The sequence below is a fragment of the Astatotilapia calliptera genome, chromosome 7 (assembly GCF_964374335.1).
Source record: "Astatotilapia calliptera chromosome 7, fAstCal68.1, whole genome shotgun sequence".
In the NCBI taxonomy this organism is placed as follows: domain Eukaryota; kingdom Metazoa; phylum Chordata; class Actinopteri; order Cichliformes; family Cichlidae; genus Astatotilapia; species Astatotilapia calliptera.
In genome coordinates, this window is record NC_137428.1 from 6,385,698 (window position 1) to 6,404,664 (window position 18,967).

General features: G+C 40.3%; 1 protein-coding gene and 2 long non-coding RNA genes across 7 annotated transcripts in view; 1 reads left to right on the forward strand and 2 right to left on the reverse strand.

Annotated features, from left to right (window-relative positions):
* kiaa1549la (KIAA1549-like a) overlaps positions 1 to 18,967 on the reverse strand; it is a 118,049-nt gene that overhangs the window by 97,749 nt on the left and 1,333 nt on the right. The window lies entirely within an intron of this gene.
* Positions 13,988 to 17,765, reverse strand: LOC113008577 (uncharacterized). Its single transcript, XR_013910275.1, has 6 exons — positions 17,617 to 17,765; positions 16,360 to 16,507; positions 16,166 to 16,254; positions 15,688 to 15,995; positions 14,820 to 15,002; positions 13,988 to 14,725 (listed from the first exon to the last, which is right to left on the reverse strand). It is a non-coding gene; the product is annotated as an uncharacterized LOC113008577 (long non-coding RNA).
* LOC145429932 (uncharacterized) lies at positions 16,450 to 17,069 on the forward strand. Its single transcript, XR_013910279.1, has 2 exons — positions 16,450 to 16,557; positions 16,704 to 17,069. It is a non-coding gene; the product is annotated as an uncharacterized LOC145429932 (long non-coding RNA).

An 18,967-nucleotide genomic window follows, 5' to 3' on the forward strand; every position in this document is an offset into this window, starting at 1 on the left:
ACATGACATTCTCCCAATCCTCTGCTGTATCATCCATGTGCTCTCTGGCAAACTTCAGACGGGCCTGGACATGCACTGGCTTCAGCAGCGGAACACGTCTGGCACTGCGGGATTTGATTCCCTGCCGTTGTAGTGTGTTACTGATGGTGACCTTTGTTACTTTGGTCCCAGCTCTCTGCAGGTCATTCACCAGGTCCCCCCGTGTGGTTCTGGGATCTTTGCTCACCGTTCTCATGATCATTTTGACCCCACGGGATGAGATCTTGCGTGGAGCCCCAGATCGAGGGAGATTATCAGTGGTCTTGTATGTCTTCCATTTTCTGATGATTGCTCCCACAGTTGATTTTTTCACACCAAGCTGCTTGCCTATTGTAGATTCACTCTTCCCAGTCTGGTGCAGGTCTACAATACTTTTCCTGGTGTCCTTCGAAAGCTCTTTGGTCTTGGCCATGGCAGAGTTTGGAGCCTGACTGTTTGAGGCTGTGGACAGGTGTCTTTTATACAGATGATGAGTTCAAACAGGTGCCATTCATACAGGTAACGAGTGGGGGACAGAAAAGCGTCTTACAGAAGACGTTACAGGTCTGTGAGAGCCAGAGATTTTCCTTGTTTGAGGTGACCAAATACTTATTTTCCACCCTAATTTACGAATAAATTCTTTACAAATCCTACCATGTGAATTCATGGATTTTTTTTTTTTCACATTCTGTCTCTCACAGTTGAAGTGTACCTCTGGTGCAAATTACTGACCTCTGTCATCATTTTAAGTGGGGGAACTTGCACAATCGGTGGCTGACTAAATACTTTTTTGCCCCACTGTATATTTGTTTTTAAGAAAAATAAGAGCCACATATGAGGATATTCGTTTAAAATTTTGATAGGACAGTATAATGTAAGTGGATATCAGGCCCTTGTAGAGCAAAATTCACTGTTTTGGTCTAAATAACCCAAAATGTGATCATAGGAGGTTAAATATAAGAGAAAGAGAGAACTTTAATTCTACAGTGACCATCAAAACGATGAAAAAAAATATTGCTGTAAACAGTTTATTTTGCGACACAATGAAACAATCCATAGCGCAAAATGAAACGATAGACGTTTTCATATCATCATCATCCGATCTATCTATCTCTCTCTCTCATTATATCGAACAGCCCTGCCTTGAGGCGACTGTTGTTGGGATTTGATGCTATGTAAATAAAACTGGATTGAACTGATAACTTACCTGATCAAAAAATGAAATAAAATCATTCATGTCACTGTGTCATATCGACCTAAATTCACAAAAGCATCAGTTTGTAAACTTTGTAAACCCCCTTCCTGATTCTTGTCCAGATTGTAAAAGGGGGTTCTTTCTCTCCACTGTTGCCAAATGCTTGTTTACAGGGCATCAAATGGGGTTCTTTGTTCTCTACCGTACAATATAAAGGGCACTGAAATGACTGTTGTTATATAAAGAAAACTGAACTGCATTAAACTGTGATGGATGTTTGCAATATAAAAGTTTGGGTAAGCATTGTGCCCTCAATTTATCTTCTAAACAGGTCTGGCGAACTGCGAGGTTTGCTTTACATCTGTCAGCTGACCACCCTTTTCTTTTGGCTGGAAACTCCAGATCTCAACGATTAACACCGTGAATATCTTTGCCAGATGGACTTTGGCCACAAATACAAAAGTAGGTTATTGTTCTGTACGGCCACTTTTCCAGGATTGCTCAGACAACAGCTGAAGTGAATGAAGCTTACTAAAGAGCAGAACAGCATCCTTAGACGTGAACAAAATGTGGCTGTTACATACACATCATTGGCTTCAAGGCCAAATGACACATCAGAAACACAAATGGAAAGGCCCTTGCATGCACACACAAACACACACACAGAAGTGAGTGAGTGATAGGAGGGAGGTGAGCAGCTGGAGTGATACATGGTGAGTTGAAAGAGGGAAGGCCAAGCAGCTATAAATCCAACCCTCTCCCAGTCAAACCTTAAGAAGCACAGCCTGATTAAATTTTCATTCTTTCACCTGCTTTGTTTCCTCTCTCCCCATTTTTTTCCTTTTTCAGTTGCTACAGCAGAAATAAATCCCTGCCTGTCTGCCGGTTTGGAGCCTGAAACAACCTCCTGCAGTACAAGCAGTTCATCAACAACTTGCTAAAAAATAAATAAATACTGTAGTAGTTCATCTGAACAAATTGATTTCTCACGGATATCACAAGCTGGATTGCATTTTCTGCACAGTTGATTTTAAACAGAAAAGCAAACGAACATGAAGACGATGGAGTGGGTAATGGCGGAAAAACACAGAGGCCTTTGAAGGCACACTCCACAATCGGTCTGGTTGCATAATATCCTTACAGGAACAGCAGGGAGCATGGACAAAAGCAAAGTAGTTTGTACATTTCATTTTATTTTAGTGACAGAAAATAAATCTTCTTGTTAACAAGCCCCGAGGCTGACTCTAAAAGTAGATGCCAGATAGATTGTTTCTTCCCTTTCTACCTTTTGCACACGAGTTAAATCTTTTGCTTTTCATTCTTATTTTCATTAGATGATCATTACAGTCCTAATGATGACAGTGCTGCTAATGACAAGCTAAATCAAGTGAGGCCATCAGCCGGCATCATTCCCTCTCCGTCTGCCCAGATTTGATGTTTTCTCTACCATCACTTGATATTTAAAAAACAAACAAACACCTGTTTCCATACTTGTCTGCTGCCAAGTCCGGGGGGAAATTTCCAATCTCAGGATTTACCTTTCATCTCTTCAGCAGGGTGCGCTCTCCATCGAGAGGCAGTTTTATCTATTTGTTGCATGTACAAGGCTTCGAGACCTCATGAAACTTGGCGGTTGATGTGGTCACGCCACATGCTTTTTATTTTGATCAGTTCAATCATGCTGCCATACAAAACCCCTAAAAAAGTAAACCTCCACCAGCACTCAATATTTCTCTCTGGCTACCTTTACTGAATTAATTTCCTGACCTTGGAAATCAGAAATGGGATCTGGGGACAAAAAATCCATTCGTTTCATTTGAGGTATGAAATAATGACTGACATTTCATATTTGGATCATTTACTAAATTTACTCAGTTGTGAACCGTGTCCATCAGACTGCTTGCAAATGTTTGTTATACTCGCCTCATGCTCTGCCCTTTAATGTTCAAGGACATTTCAACAACTGAGTGTGCAGGACGCTACAAGTTCATCTAATAGTTTATAAGCAGTGTTAACTCTCAGCCCAGTTTCCACAGAGAAGCAAGTGTTTTAAAAAAAAATGTAATAGGTGTTGGACCCAAAAATCTAACAAGCACCACATGACAACAAAAAGGTGAGGTATGATTAGCATACAAGCATGTTACCTCCAATAAGGGAGGTAATATTTTTAGTAGTGTTTGCATGCAAGTCATCATTCTGTCTGCAAACATGAAAAGTTTTGACTTAATTCTGTACAACACTGTAGGGGTGATTTATTGGTTGAAACCTGACACAAAGCCTTCCAACTTAGAAACTGTGATTCTCACAAATGTGGTGTGTATTTTCAGCATGTAGAAAGGTATCTAAAGGTCAGTGATAATGCTGTATAGAGCCATTTAAAACCGTTTCTTACCGTCTTTGTTTGTGTTGACAACAGACAGGCACATAGGGGATGATATATTTTACAACTGCCTTTGTTTCAAATTGACCCTAAAATATGTCTTTAAAGAGGCTATTGTCAAAAGAAAGAGCTGCTAGTTCAAGATATACTGTAAGCTCAAGTTAATCATGTCTCCTTATCAACAAATCAGTACTTATAATCCATTACATACTCCTTGATAGTGTTTGTGTAATCCACCTGATTTTTAAGTTTCATTTTTCACCACAAACGTCTCAAAGCACCTCCAAAAAGAATTAAGAAAACAAAATAAAAAATAAAAAACACAATCCTATTTCCTTAAAAGTAAATACTGCCTTCTGAGCTACCTTGCTGGAGATTTGTGCTCTCTGACTGCTACATCTACATGTGACCAAGGCCTTACAGGTACGGACTACTGGCTCATTTTTGAGTTGGCTTCGTTTTTTTAGCCCTCAGGTGGTTTCTTGGTCTCTTAAAGTTACAGACACACACATGTTGGATCTATGTGTAATTTGGGGAAACTAACCAGCTAACAGTTGTCGTCTCATACTACAGACGCTGCAGAGATGCTTTACGCAGCACGAAGTAATCGATATGCAGAACCTGTCCCACATCACATGACCACAGTGAGGAAGCATGATAAGCATGCTGCATGATCACACAGATGTCTCTATTGTAAAGAGGTAAAATCTAGAGAAGATGAAATAACTTAAATCAGTGCAAAAGGGCTCGTTTTTAGCAACAAGGCATTTCTTCTTCTGATCCAGCTTTTCAGTTTTTTTCTATATATTCTATTGTTAAAAGTAAGTTGATGATCTTTTATTACTAGTTTTGATTACTGTTTGAAATTTGATTTATGTAAATTATGAAGCTGTTTGAGCTTCCTTTTCACAGGAACAAACAAAAGCCGGCAGAACGAGGCTCAGGCAAGCGTGAGGTAACCAGTTGGGGCTGCAAATAATCCCGGAGACAGATGCTCAGGCTTCAGGCAATTTTTTCTACTCTTAGCTTTGCATGGTGTTAGTGACTGCTGGTATCCCTAATATAAAGGGCTGCACGAAGGTCCAGTATAAACTAAGTTCATTAGTGCAGATGTGAACACAGTCACATTTGTGTTCGGACCAAAACAATTGCACCGAGACCCTTGCGGGACGTGGTCTCAGTCTGGTTCCTAACAAACTCTAATGGGGTTTTGGTAATGGTGTATGTTGCAAGTTTGAACTAAGCATCTCCCCGTTAGCACATATACTTTGCAGTCTGGGATGCAGGAGAGTACCACAGATGTGAAAAGGTCAGTAAATTCTCCAGAGTCTCTAACAGTCCAGAACACAGCACCTTCTTCCTGTGTTTACTTTTCTGGCCACTAAGCGGTCTGATCATTTTCACATGGTTTGTAATGACACATTTTGGTTCCCTCTGAGATTGCTTGGATATTTCCCCCTGAGTGGGGGGGGGGAAATAATAATAATAATAATAATAGGAAAAAGCTTCTGCAAAACAAACCAACGGAGAAACATGCAACCTCCCACAAGATTAGAAAAATACAAAGTGTGGCTAATTGGGATTATAAAATCAATTTATCCAAAAAGAGCTTCTGCCTACCCGTAAGATTTCAGAGAGTCCTTCCATGCATAATGTGTTTAATATACAAGCTGAGGCAATATTTATGGTCGGCCTATGAAGCCCCTCTCTCTCATGTCAAGTCACTCTTCCTCCCTCGAACATACACACACTCGCGCTCTTTCCTGAAATAGATTATTAACTTCAGAGTGCTGCAGAAAGGAGCTGTCTGGTACACTGATGCTCTGCACTGAATGTGACTTTGTGCCACTGCGTGTGTGTGTGTGTGTGTGTGTGTGTGTGTGTGTGTGTGTGTGTGTGTGTGTGTGTGTGTGTGTGTGTGTGTGTGTGTGCGTGCGTGCGGAAGGACAGATCAGATAAGGACTCTCTGTGAGAGATGTTTGGCCTGGTTAGCTTGCTCACAGTCACAAAAACACTCGCCAGAGCACAGCTAAAATAGAGCTGTGTCAGTCATATCATTAGAGTTCATCAGCACTTCCTTGAAGCTGCGCTGCGTTTCTGCCTGGCAACAGTAAGAGGTATGACAGCGCAGCCAGAGGAGACGTTTAACATGACAGCACGCATCACTACAAACTCTATCTGCACTAAAAAGAAGCCTCAGTGGTACAAAATAATCGTGAATGACAAAAAAACTCTAAAAGGACTCACAAGAAAATATTTGGCAAATCCATAATAAGCATTTTACTTTGAAAAATAATGCTATCAGTTTTTAAAACTATGCTGGCTTTTTAATCTCATGATTTAGTGACCATGGTGCTGGTTTAAATCTGTGTTGTGTGGAAAGCCAAATTTACTCCTGTGAGGGGTTTTTTTTCTCCTTGTCGGTGTGAAAAGCTCCAGCAGTGCATAATCAGAGAAGCACAGAATGGAGTGCAGCCAAGCAGAGCGATGCAAAATGAGCCACTGCTGCTTTAATGCTGAGAACATGTGCTCGGATGATGCAGTGACCCCACTCCCTCACCCCACCTCCACTCCCACACCGCTCCAGCCTCTGGGACCAAATGCAGGATCTTTGGCCTTGGATCCATTGCAGGCAGAATCCTCTTCTTAGATGTGCTGCCACACCTCTGATCACCTGTGCCCTTTAGATACGGGGGGGGGGCAGAGCAAAGAAAAGCTACCGTCTCATTATGATGCAAAGACAGCCAGCTAGGGTCTGAGCATGAGCAGCAGCAGTGTTAATTTAAGCTACAACTCAAAACTTTAATCCTTGAGGCCAGAGCAGTCTTGATGGCCCTGTCCTCCATGCTGTGAGTCGGGTTTCTGCTCCAACTGTTGTCACTCGTTTTGATGAAATATCTGCTAATACCTCCCAAAGGGCTGAAGTAACTATTAAAATCGAAGCCTCTGCTAATAAGGTCATCTCGGGCATACAGCTCTGACAGTGAGCCGAGAAGTCCCACCAGCCTTTACAATAAAGTTGGCTCAAAGGGAGGATGTCCTTTACATTTACATACTTTTCATATTTCATGCCTTCACAAGTGTGTTCAAGGTCAGCTATGACCTGGGCTAAGAAAACCTTCATATGTTATTGAAGGTTAAGTTGGCAAGAACAATCTGGGACTGTTGGGATTTCATTTACAACTATGCAGACCCAATGCAAGCATCTTTAAATGACCTTTTCATACTTGTCATTGTGTCTCATCCACTGCAGTGGTTTTCTATCCCTGTTTGGAAGCAGGGAACATTTTTGGTACTTAATGATGGAAATTCATTTTACTCATGAGCTAATTTCAGAGCTTTTACACAAAAAAGAAGGAAGCTCCTTTTGCAGAATTACCTGTCAACTACAACAGCGGTCCCCAACCTCCGGGCCACGGACCGGTCATTTTGTACCGGGCCGCAAGAGTTGAGGCTCAGGTGTGGAACTCATGGTTTCCAGGGTTTTTACCAGTTTTTAGCGTTTTTTTAATCATTAACTCTGTTTCCCTGGGTCTTTTCCCTTGTGTTATGAATAAATCTTTTTGGGGGGGTACCGGTACTGGTTTTGTTTTGTTGTATTTATCCGCAACACCTTAAAGGCCGGTCTGTGAAAATATTGTCGGACATAAACCGGTCTGTGGTGCAAAAAAGGTTGGGGATCGCTGAACTAAAAGGCAAAAATTCTACTCAGATTTGGTTTTAAGGGCTTTGCTGAGTTTCTTTATATTTTGTTGATGGTTATCTTTCACGTCAAAAGTCCATCTTTTAAAACCAAGCGGCAACCGTCCAGGAAGAATGAAGCCAACAGGAAGCGTAAAAAGCTTGAGTCCCATGTAAAACTGCGACTTCATGCTGTCTACATCCATCTTTTTTTATACAGTTTAGGAATAATCTGAGTGTAAGGCTATCTAAAACATTCCCTCTGACCTCCTTACATCCCTATCTATAGATTATGGCTTTTGTTATAACTACAGGATTCAAAACCCTTGGAGCAAAGCTGCTGAAGCACCGGTTTTCATTTCCCCAATGTTTGATTACATCCCCTTTTTTAATACTTCTTATGAGACATACTTTGACACCAAATAAATTGAGCAGATGTGAACTGTGGCTTTGCAAACCTCTTTGGATTGAATCTCGGAAATGTTATTTACTTGAGAGCTGAAGAGGACACATTGGAGCGTGCAGCGCTGCCGTTCATTTGATTTGTCAGGGTTTCTAAACGGATGAACCGAGCGATCGTGTGTGAGCAGGAATCCTTATGAAGCCAAGTAACTGGCATCAAATACAGCAGGTTGTAGCGCAGCAAGCCTTCTCATCTGTCAGCCGTCATCAGAGTTTTCAGAGGTATCGCATCCGACATTCCCCGTGCATTAAACACGAGCTCGGAGCTTAAGTGCTCTGTGAAGCGGGCGGAATTCACCGCAATTATGAGTAAAATGTACTAAAAATTGACATATGCAGAAGAAGAATACACGGTAAAGTCGTTCTCCTTTCACATTTGATAAAGCTACAGATAAATATTTATAGATTTTATCTTATTTATTATTCTTCAGTGCCACCACAGATTTAGTATGTGTCATTGTTACACAGTGGGTAACGGGGCTGCAAAGCTCTGTCAAAGTTCACTGACGTAAGTGAAGCAGCAGTATTAATAAAAGCAGTCTCTCCATCTGAACGCTATTCTTTGCTTTGAGCTGAAATTGCACTGAGCCTAAAGTCACATTTAAATCAGCCTCACTAAGGGACCGACTGATTACCTCCTCCTCCTCGTTCTGTCTCGTCTTTCCTTTGCAGCACCACAAACTTTTAATCTGATTGTGAGGGCTCTGATGCTCAGCCAGCTCCTCTTCCTCCTCCTCCTCCTCTCTCTCTGAAGCCACAGGAGGCGGGGAGGAGCCCAGTTTCCCTCTATGTAATCAGCACAATCGATTGCTTTAATTGATGACAGCAGATACATGATCGGTAGCATCAGAATTTATCAATGACTCTGTGGCCAGACATTCAATTCCTCACAGTCCGGCTCCTGGTTATTAGATTCCCGGACTTTATCTGATTCAGCTATTTATAGACCAAAAAATATAAGCATGCCATCTAATGCCCAAGTCACCAAGACACGGCGTTTTAAAGATGATCCGAAATGACCAAGCAGCTTTTGGTTTTCTGAATATTTGTATCTGAGCGAGCAAATCGAAATTAAAACTCCTGACATGTAAAGTTAATAACACTGATCTTTTTATTGTTGCTATGTAATATTCTGATGGGAAACCTCTGATCCTGATCACATCTGGTACTTTGACACATACTATGAATTATAACTCTGCTACAGACCAATCAACCCATATTATAACAACAGCACTCCCCGATGGCAGCTGTCTCTCTCGGCAGGACAATCCCCAACACAATGAGTGTCTGACCTTCTTAGGCCCCACCCTGCAACTCACTAAAACCTAAGGATCTGGTGCCAGGCACCACAGGACATCACAGAGCTACAGCTGTTTCTGCAGAATGTGGTAGATCTGCAGAACATCAAGCAGGTGTGTGATTTTAATGTTCATAAGAAGATGTTACACTTTACAAGAGCTGGCTTGGATCCATTTAAAGTTGAAAGGAACAGCCATGAAAATTCACCAAGCCGTCCCGTGAAAAAGGTTAGAACATGTATCATGATGCCACAACGAACAAATGAAGCCCAATCTCTTAAGCTGCCTTCAGTCCATGAAACTGTGTTGTGTTTAAAAGACACGGCTAACTGACATCAGCTGTCACGTTGCTGTTTGTGAAGCATCCTGAAGTGAAAGAGATTCAGTCGCATATGATGTTAAACACTAAGAAAACAACAGCAGCAGGATGCAGTGACTCAGACGACCAGAAAACCGGATGTTTAGCAGCTGGAAGCAGAAGGTTTGAGTTGATTTTGAAACAGTGCAGCACGGGGAGCGTTTCATCTCCGCTGGTGTGTCATCAGACGCCGATCATTAGGCAACAGACTCTAACCTGGCACTTACTCAGATGTTATTTTCAATCCCTGACTGACACAAACAGACACACAGTGAGAAAAAGTACTAGCTGCAGATCTGTTCCCATGGTAACGTGGACCAATAGATCTCAGCTATTGACTGAGGATGAAGATCTCTGTAGACCTATTAAAGAAAACGCCTACATTCACATACTGTATGAGCCTGCAGACACACACACACATACACACACCAGCTGGGCATCAGCCTTCAAAGCATCTTTTTTCTGTTCTAAATGCAGAAAACAAAAATACAATGGGAACATTTTCTCTCTGGGAAAAAAAAAAATGAAAACAGCCAAAGGCTTGAGTAACCAGGTACAAGAGAGAAAGTCAAATCTCCCTGAGCCATTCTATGGAACAGCTCACTCTTAAGTGGCACAGCAGCATGACATAAAAGAGGATATATCATCCAGAGCAAGTGGGCGATTTGCTCTGATTTAACCGGGGAGGCTGGGCAGATAAACTCTCTTTTGCTAAATACTTTGGCAATCGTCTCCATTTTCTCAAATCTTTACCCAACAACAGGTTTATGCATCTAATGAAGATGTTCCTATCACAGGGGTGCAGTCTCTCTTTATTACCCTCTAATCACACCCTGAGTAGTGGCAGCATTTGTTATTAAGATGAGCCCGAATTTCATTATTTTCCAGTTTGATCGGGAAGTGAGGTTGGTAAAGTGGCACTGAGACAGAGAAAGAGAGAGAGAGGGACAATCTTCCTTTAACTACATGGCACTGAGTGTGCAAGTCAGTCAGACAATCGCTTAAATTATTATGCAAATATAAACCAGCAGCAAGCCAACAGAGCTGCTACTAAACTATTCCATTAATTCACACCTGTCCTTTAATTACTCGTTTTAGGGAAAAATGAGGAAGAGGAGTGTACCGGGGAATGTGCTGCGTCTGATCTCCCATAACATCACCATATATGTATGAACACGTATGAAGTTATCTTTTCTGATGCACTACTTAGACCAGAACAGGTCACTCCTTTAGAGCAACATTGTCAGCTGCAGGTGTGGCAACATCGTGGAAGTGAGACAAAACCATTCACTGTATATAAAAGATGGCAGTAAATCCTATAGTCCTATAATTTAAGTTTGATTGTTTGATTTGTGTGGTTTGTTTGAGGCCTTTGTCGAACACAGGCTGTCAATATAGTCTAACTTGTTGAAACTCTGTGAAGTAGAAGCTGAAGGCAATTTTCACTGCCGTGATTCCCATGTTGGTGAGGCTGAAACACCTTCTGCACAAAATACACTGGGGCTTGAATACATTTGCAGTACTTTGTTTTTTTTTTTTTTAATCAAATTTACACTTCACACTATTTCTTCATGCTCACAGATGGAGCAACCTGGTCACCATTTTCTCTCCAAAAGAAACTAGAGATTTTTAGGGCTTTGCTGGTTTTATTAATACAAATTGTTGATTTTTTGATCAGAGATTTAAACGCAATTAAATCTAGCAATCGTTGCTGCATTTTGAAATTTCATTGTTAACAATTTGGCTGCTGCTGTCAGGGGTTTTTGGAGCTAGAAATGACTGTATATCTGGAAAACAGGGTAGAGTGCTAAGTTATCGGCTAATGTTTGTGAGTTTTTTTAGCAAGCTATGTCCAACAACTATACACAGACAAAAACACATGGGTAACAGATTATTATAATATAATTTCACTCACCAATATTGAAGAACAAAAATATGTGAAAAACCCCAAACTAACTGCAGGTGCTTCTCCTGACACACCTGTCAAAGTACCCCTAACTTTATGTGTTTTATATCTAAATGTACGAGTTTTATTTGTAAAAGAATTTCTGTCTTGTGTTTTTGTAGCGCGCTGTAAAACATGCGTTTTAATGATAGCATTTAATATTTTCCCACAGGAGTTTTTTCCCCACTCACTTTTGGAGCCACCCTCAAGTGGCCATTAGAGGAACTGCAGTTTGGTGCTTCAGCACTACCTTTGCTTTTTAGACCTGGAGGTTGTCATTTGTACAAAATACAGAAACAGAGGTGCACTCTGTCGTTACCCACGCATTGCACCAGTGACATCTGATTCATTAGGTCCTGAGCCATGTAAATGAAAATTAGGGTTTGTATACACATGTTGGCACTAATTGTGTAGCACTTCCTACGTAGCCACTAAAGCAGAGAAATATCAACTACATGCCTGTTGCCCGCTGTTGCACAACATTTCAGGGAAACCTGTCATTCAAACACAGAAACCGTACCAAAACGTTACATTGAATGTTCACATTATTACACCACTGCACTGTATTTTGGGGCTTTTACATTGACATCGTGTCCAGTAGGCTTACTTTATATTGTAATTTTCATGGGACGTTATTTGCTTTCGATAAAGGCAAATATGAACAGATGAATAATACAGTTCAAATAAATTTGCAGCTGCATTTAATTATAACAAGAAGCATATTCTCTTTGTATTTGTCTGATGTAATATGGTTGGCACCTCAGAAGAATGAGTTTATCTAAGCTGAAGCTCATTTATTCCTTATCTTCTTTTTTTTTTAACTGTCTTTTCCCAGATACTGCTACACTCTTAGAAGGGATGTGTTAAAATTGACACATCATGTGTTAAATTTTAACACATGTGCTGCATCAGATTAGGGACAACACATGATGTGTCAGTTTTAACACAATTAATGTGTCTGCTCCTTTAACACATCTTCTGTGTTAAAAAATGTAAACACAAAGATGTGTTATTTTGACACAAAGATGTGTTAAAATGTGTACATTTCAATTTTTTTTAAAAAAGGAGAAAAAAGATGGGTATATATTATACACTTATTGAATTCCATTTTTTATTTGGCATATTATAAATCATTACAAACTGAATGAACAACAACTGTCAGAATCTTTTCAATTAAAATGTTTTAAATTCAATTTTAGCCAAAGCTATATCACAATTTTTACTTTACAAAATCAAACAAAATTCATATCTGACTAGCTTTCTATCTCTCTAGATCATTAAAATGTCAAAAAAAATTGAAAAAAGGGCAATCATATATATGATTGCCCTTTTTTCAATTTTTCAATTTTTTCAATATACACTCAACAAAAATATAAACGCAACACCTTTGTTACGGCTCCCATTCCCCATGGGATGGACGTAGAGACCTAAAATTCATTCCAGATACACAATATAACCATCCCTCCCAAACAGTGGTCACAAATCAGTCCAAATGTGTGGTAGTGGGCACATCTGCTATATTGAGATAATCCATCCCACCTCACAGGTGTGCCACATCAGGATGCTGATCTGACATCATGAGTAGTGCACAGGTGTACCTCAGACTGCCCACAACAAAAGGCCACCCTGGAATGTGCAGTTTTGTCTTACAGCAAAATGCCACAGATGCCACAAGCAATGAGGGAGCGTGCAATTGGCATGCTGACAGCAGGAATGTCAACCAGATCTGTCGCCCGTGCATTGAATGTTCATTTCTCAACCATAAGCCGTCTCCACAGGCGTTTCAGAGAATATGGCAGCACATCCAACCGGCCTCACAACCGCAGACCTCGTGTAACCACACCAGCCCAGGACCTCCACATCCAGCAGGTTCACCTCCAAGATCGTCTGAGACCAGCCACCCAGACAGCTGCTGGAACAATTGGTTTGCACAACCAAACAATTTCTGCACAAACTGTCAGAAACCGTCTCAGGGACGCTCAACTGCATGCCCGTCGTCCTCATCGGGGTCTTGACCTGACTCCAGCTCGTCGCCGTAACAGACTTGTGTGGGCAAATGCTCACATTCGATGGCGTCTGGCACGTTGGAGAGGTGTGCGCTTCACGGATGAATCATGGTTCACATTGTTCAGGGCAGATGGCAGCTGAGAATGTCCCAGTTCTTGCATGGCCAGCATACTCACCGGACATGTCACCCATTGAGCATGTTCGGGATGTGCTTGACCGGCGTATACGACAGCGTGTACCAGTTCCCACGAATATCCAACAACCTCGCACAGCCATTGAAGTGGAGTGGACCAACATTCCACAGGCCACAATTGACAATCTGATAGACTCCATGCGACGATGTGTTGCACTGCATGAGGCAAATGGTGGTCACACCAGATACTGACCGGTTCTGGGTCCCCAGACCTCCAATAGCGCAAAAAACTGCACATTCCAGGGTGGCCTTTTGTTGTGGGCAGTCTGAGGTACACCTGTGCACTACTCATGATGTCAGATCAGCATCCTGATGTGGCACACCTGTGAGGTGGGATGGATTATCTCAATATAGCAGATGTGCCCACTACCACACATTTGGACTGATTTGTGACCACTGTTTGGGAGGGATGGTTATATTGTGTATCTGGAATGAATTTTAGGTCTCTACGTCCATCCCATGGGGAATGGGAGCAGTAACAAAGGTGTTGCGTTTATATTTTTGTTGAGTGTATATATATAATGTTCTGATATAATCCAGACAATACATGAATTAAAATTTTTAAAGGTAACAATTGTCATCTTCAACAAATTGTCAACATTTAACAAATGTGCAGTTGCATGCAAACAGAAAAACATACATTTTGGCGAATATAGCATCCAGGTTATACAATTTTGTACCTTGGGTTTAAATACAAAAATCAAAAATTTCAGCCAATCAGTTCATATTGTCTGACCTTTCCACTGCATAGGCATAAAAATGGTCAGTCCTGATAAGCAGTGTATTTGGCAAAGATGCCAAATGAGGTTTCTCACCTCTGTGAACAGAGACTCTCTACATTTTGGACAGGTGAACATTTTACTTGCATCCTTTAATCTGTGCAATCAGCTCCAGTACTTTGGTTTTCCTTTGGGTGGACAGCGGCAGGTCATAGACAAAATCAAAGAAGGTGAAGACGGAGCCAAGTGGTGCTGGATAGGACAAGTTACATACCCAGTACAGTTTGAAAAGCTTATCCACAGCACACGTCAGGCCATCATTCAGAGAAATGGTTACTCTGTCATTCTTAGCAACAATGATGTACTGCCTGGTTGCCCTCTTTAGATCACCGATGCATATCAGCTGGGGTTGGTGTGTTGTGGATGATGCTTCAGGATCACTGCAAAGTGATGCAATACTTGTTCCAGGCTTGGAGATGGGGGAAGATAAAGATAGTATTCAGTGAGGTGTAGACAAATGCTTTCCTCAGGTAAATACCGTGAGAACTTTACTGAATACATACCAGTGCAAAAAAGGCTGCAACGACTGGCACCAACTGGTGGGAGTAGGTGTGTTAACACATGGCGGGGGGGTTCTTGTTTCCAGGGCAGCTACTGATTTGAGCTTCGGAATGATACTGGCTTCCCATTTTCGCAAAAAGAGATCCACCTTTCCTCCTGTAAAATTGCCAAACTCCAAGTCCAGCCTACGGAAATAAAAGAAGTGTTTAAGTTTAAAATGAAGCATTAAATACATTAAATCAAAAGTACATTCTGTCCATTTGGTAGCTGTATGGCTAAGATCAAACTTTACAGTATCACATTTCTGTTACCCATTCCACATCTAGCTTACCTACACAGTTAAACAACAATTTACTTGGAGTGGTATTTGAATACAAGTCCATTATTCCTTAATTTTAGCTATGATTTGGGTCCCATCAGACCCTGAGAAAAAATTAGGACTTTTTAGCTGATGTTCAACTTTCTAGCAGACAATTTCTTATGTTGTCTATCTGCGGTTTGTCCTGTAGAGCTTTTTTGTTGAAAATAGTGCTGCTGAAAGCAGAGTTTCATACAGATTTAGGTGATTTTTTTGTAGGGTTTTCACTTCCACGAGCAGCACTTTCTGCATTGTCATTTGATGTCCCTACTATTAGATAGTCATTTGGTGGTACGACTAAGATTTTGGACCATGTGAAAAGTGATGCTCATTGTAATCAGTGCGCAGGGAGTAATGATCAAACTCTGAAGTTATAAAACTTTCAAAATATTCACTAGGAGCTCATAAACATACCTCCAAATGTATCGACTCCTGTTACATACTTTGTATGCAAAACACAACTGAGTGGAGAAGGAGTACATAAACCATTACCAGAGAACCAAGCAACTTACCAGACTCGGCATGTCCAAAAACCGTGGGTACTCTCCGAATATTCCAGGCTCTGAGACTGGTGTATGTTTCCTCCATGCCTGACATGATAATTGGAAGGTTCTCAGCTGAGGGCCGCAATAACTTGGGTGACCCACTCATCTGTGCTGCTGGTATTCCCATCCTCTCGCCTGAGCTTCTTGTCTTCACCACAGTCATCTGTCACTTTTCGCTTCTTATAATGTCTCTGCCCCTGGTCGAGATTCCGTCTAAGGTTGCGCAGTTTAGTCTCTAGGAATCCACAATGAGAGACTGGATCATAATAATGCTCCTGAGGAAGAAAGGACAGAGGTATATGGGTAACAGCTGAGCAATTTTAACTGAGAAAAAAAGCTCTAATAAATAATTAGATAAAGGTTAAACGATACACAGTAAGTGGGAACAAGTGCAATTTACAGTATGTAGTGGAATTTACATTATTAAAATGCTAAATTTACTTACAAATCCTTCCCCCTGTCCTGCCACTTAAGGGTGGAAAAGTGGTGAGGATGCTTTTTGCTACAGTTAGCTTCTCTGCACTAAGAGGGTAACTGGAAAACAAAGGTAAACTTTTTTACTTCTGTGCACTTCAACATTTTTAAAGGAAAACATTCATTGCAAAATTTTAACAAAGTACAGTAAAGTGCGATACTTACTAACCACACCTCTCCACCAAATCCCCAATGCAAGTCTTCACAAGGAGCCTCCTCGATGGCACCGACAGGTTTCATACTCCTTAAGAATCTGTGGGGCTTTCCTGAGTGACTTCAGGGGTTGACTTTGTTCTTCTGTGGTAATGGTAGACTGTGTAAAGGCAACACCAGACACTTTACCTCTCTGCAATAATCTTCAAAGTCATGACAGCAAATTTCCACAGAGCATAAAAGCACGAGTTTACTCAAAAAGCTGCAGCAGAAGAAGGCGGTTTCTTAACTACGTGATTATAACGCAATGACTAAAAGAAATTCTGAATAATAAATAAATTGATTTTATCTTCTAGTTGCTACTTGGTGAATAAATCTGATCCTGACTAATAGTGATGTCTGATGTCTGTGGCACTGCTGACAATAAGAATTTTTTTTTTTTTTACAAATTTCTTTCTCATCTATAAAAGTGGTTACAAGGACTTTGACAGATTCTAAGTTGTCATATGTGTGCTGAAAAAATGAAACACATGGCTAAATAAGTAAGATAATTTGCATGGTCAAGTTGCTGTTGTTTGGTTTTTTAAATAACACTGACTATTACTTCCTCAGAAGTTCTGCATAAAAAAGAAACTATATCAGAGCATGTTTCCAGCAATAAGCCTTAAAAAAGAATGTGCACATACTTTAGTTAATCATACTAGATGCAAAAACTGCTTTAACTGCTTGAAAAAATAATTATCTCTGTCAATATGAGGTATATTTCATGTTAAAGTTACTCAGTCTTTATTCCTATTCTCTGCTAGTAAACGAATGGTCGCGGTGATAACTACATTTGCTATATTCAGAGCTAACGACAATATTGTCATTTTACTCAACACTGCTACGGTTAGGTGCTGACTCTGGCGTTGCTCATAGACAACATAATGCCTGTCGGAGCCGCTAGCCAACTACCACACTGGTTCTAAGAGCAATTTCTGAATACTCTAATACATAAATAAAGTAAATAGATAAATACATGAATAAAGTAATACATAAAAATACTACCAAAACACATTAACTCTAATGGAGTATGGCACGAAATCCAAGAACTAATAATAAAATTAAGAGTAGGATATGTTAGCAAGACTGTTACATTAAGGTTAGCTAGGTATAGTTAAGCAGTAATTAACTTAAACTCTAAACTCCTATATTTTATATAAATTCACATTCTTCCAGAAACCCGGCATATTTTCAGTACATTAAGATAAACTGGTAAATGATACTTACTGTAAGGTCTGACAACATACTAGGCGACGTAACCTCCATCTTTGTCTCCTTTGTCTCATTGGCGCGAAAGATAGCGCCCCCTTCCCGCCGCCGCCGGTATGTCATGTTGCTGGGCAGAATTTGTTTCAATTTTAAGCATGTGTGTTCTTACTCATTTCATTTTCTACTTTTGCTTCAATTGTATTCACATGTTACGGTCAAAATTAAGCCTGTTCTTTGTGGATACTTATGCTTATAGTATAGCCATGGCCATTAATTGGTATGCCATACATATTGAGAAATAAAAAATTAATCCTCTTTCAGAATTTTAGTACACCATACCTTGGTCCACATTACATTATAAAATGTTTTATTTGTTGAAAGTAATGAGGAAAGGATTAAGGAAAACAAACAATAACTAAACATTTTATTTATTCAGTTAATATAGTTATAATACATTGTTAATCTACAATTTATTTCACTAAACACAGGGCTAGTATCAAATTACTGAGCTGCTAATTTTAGGTCCTGTTGTTAGATTCTGAAAATAACACACAAAATGTGTTAAACTGTGCAACACATCAAGTGTGTTAAGCGTTTTACACATTTTTTCAATGTTTACACATTTTCTTACACATGTTATGTTAAAATTTACACAAAATGTGTTAATAGTGTAACAACACATTTTTTGTGTCATTTTTTAACACATCCTTTCTAAGAGTGTACAGTGTACATGCCATCTTGGGAGAGGGCCGACATATTTATTATAATTATTCGTGTGTCACTTTAATTGAAAGTTTGAAAAGATATTTTAATACTGTTCTCACTGGGGCTGGCCACACTGACTCATTATTCCTGGAAAGCGACAGGACATTTGACATTTTTGCAAATGTCACCCTCGGAGCTGTGAGCACCACCAATAAACTGCGGTTCAGACGGGCTGTGTGTTGGCACATTTGTGTTTTATTTTAACAATATTTATTGTGTACAGGCATTCACATCTCAGCTGTAGCTAATACACGTGTTGTGGATTATTTCAGCTGAACAGACTTGACTTAAAGATTTAAAAGCTCAAAAAAAAGTCCGATTAAATTAGAAAATGTGTTTTGCAAATTGGATGAAATGGCCGTTTATTTCTCATCTCCACTGGATCTGACTGAAGCAAATAAATTCTAATTGTGTTGTTTGTGACTTTTTAAGCACAGCTTTGCAGATTTCTCCCTTTATCAGACGAGGTTTACTGTTGCTATGCGTCCAAAGTCCGTTTCGGTGTATTTAATTCTCTTCTTTTATAAGATTTTATCAAACCTGTAATCAGTCTAAACATGACTAACAGATGAGCAGTGATGCCTGCGCGGTCGTTCCAGCCAAA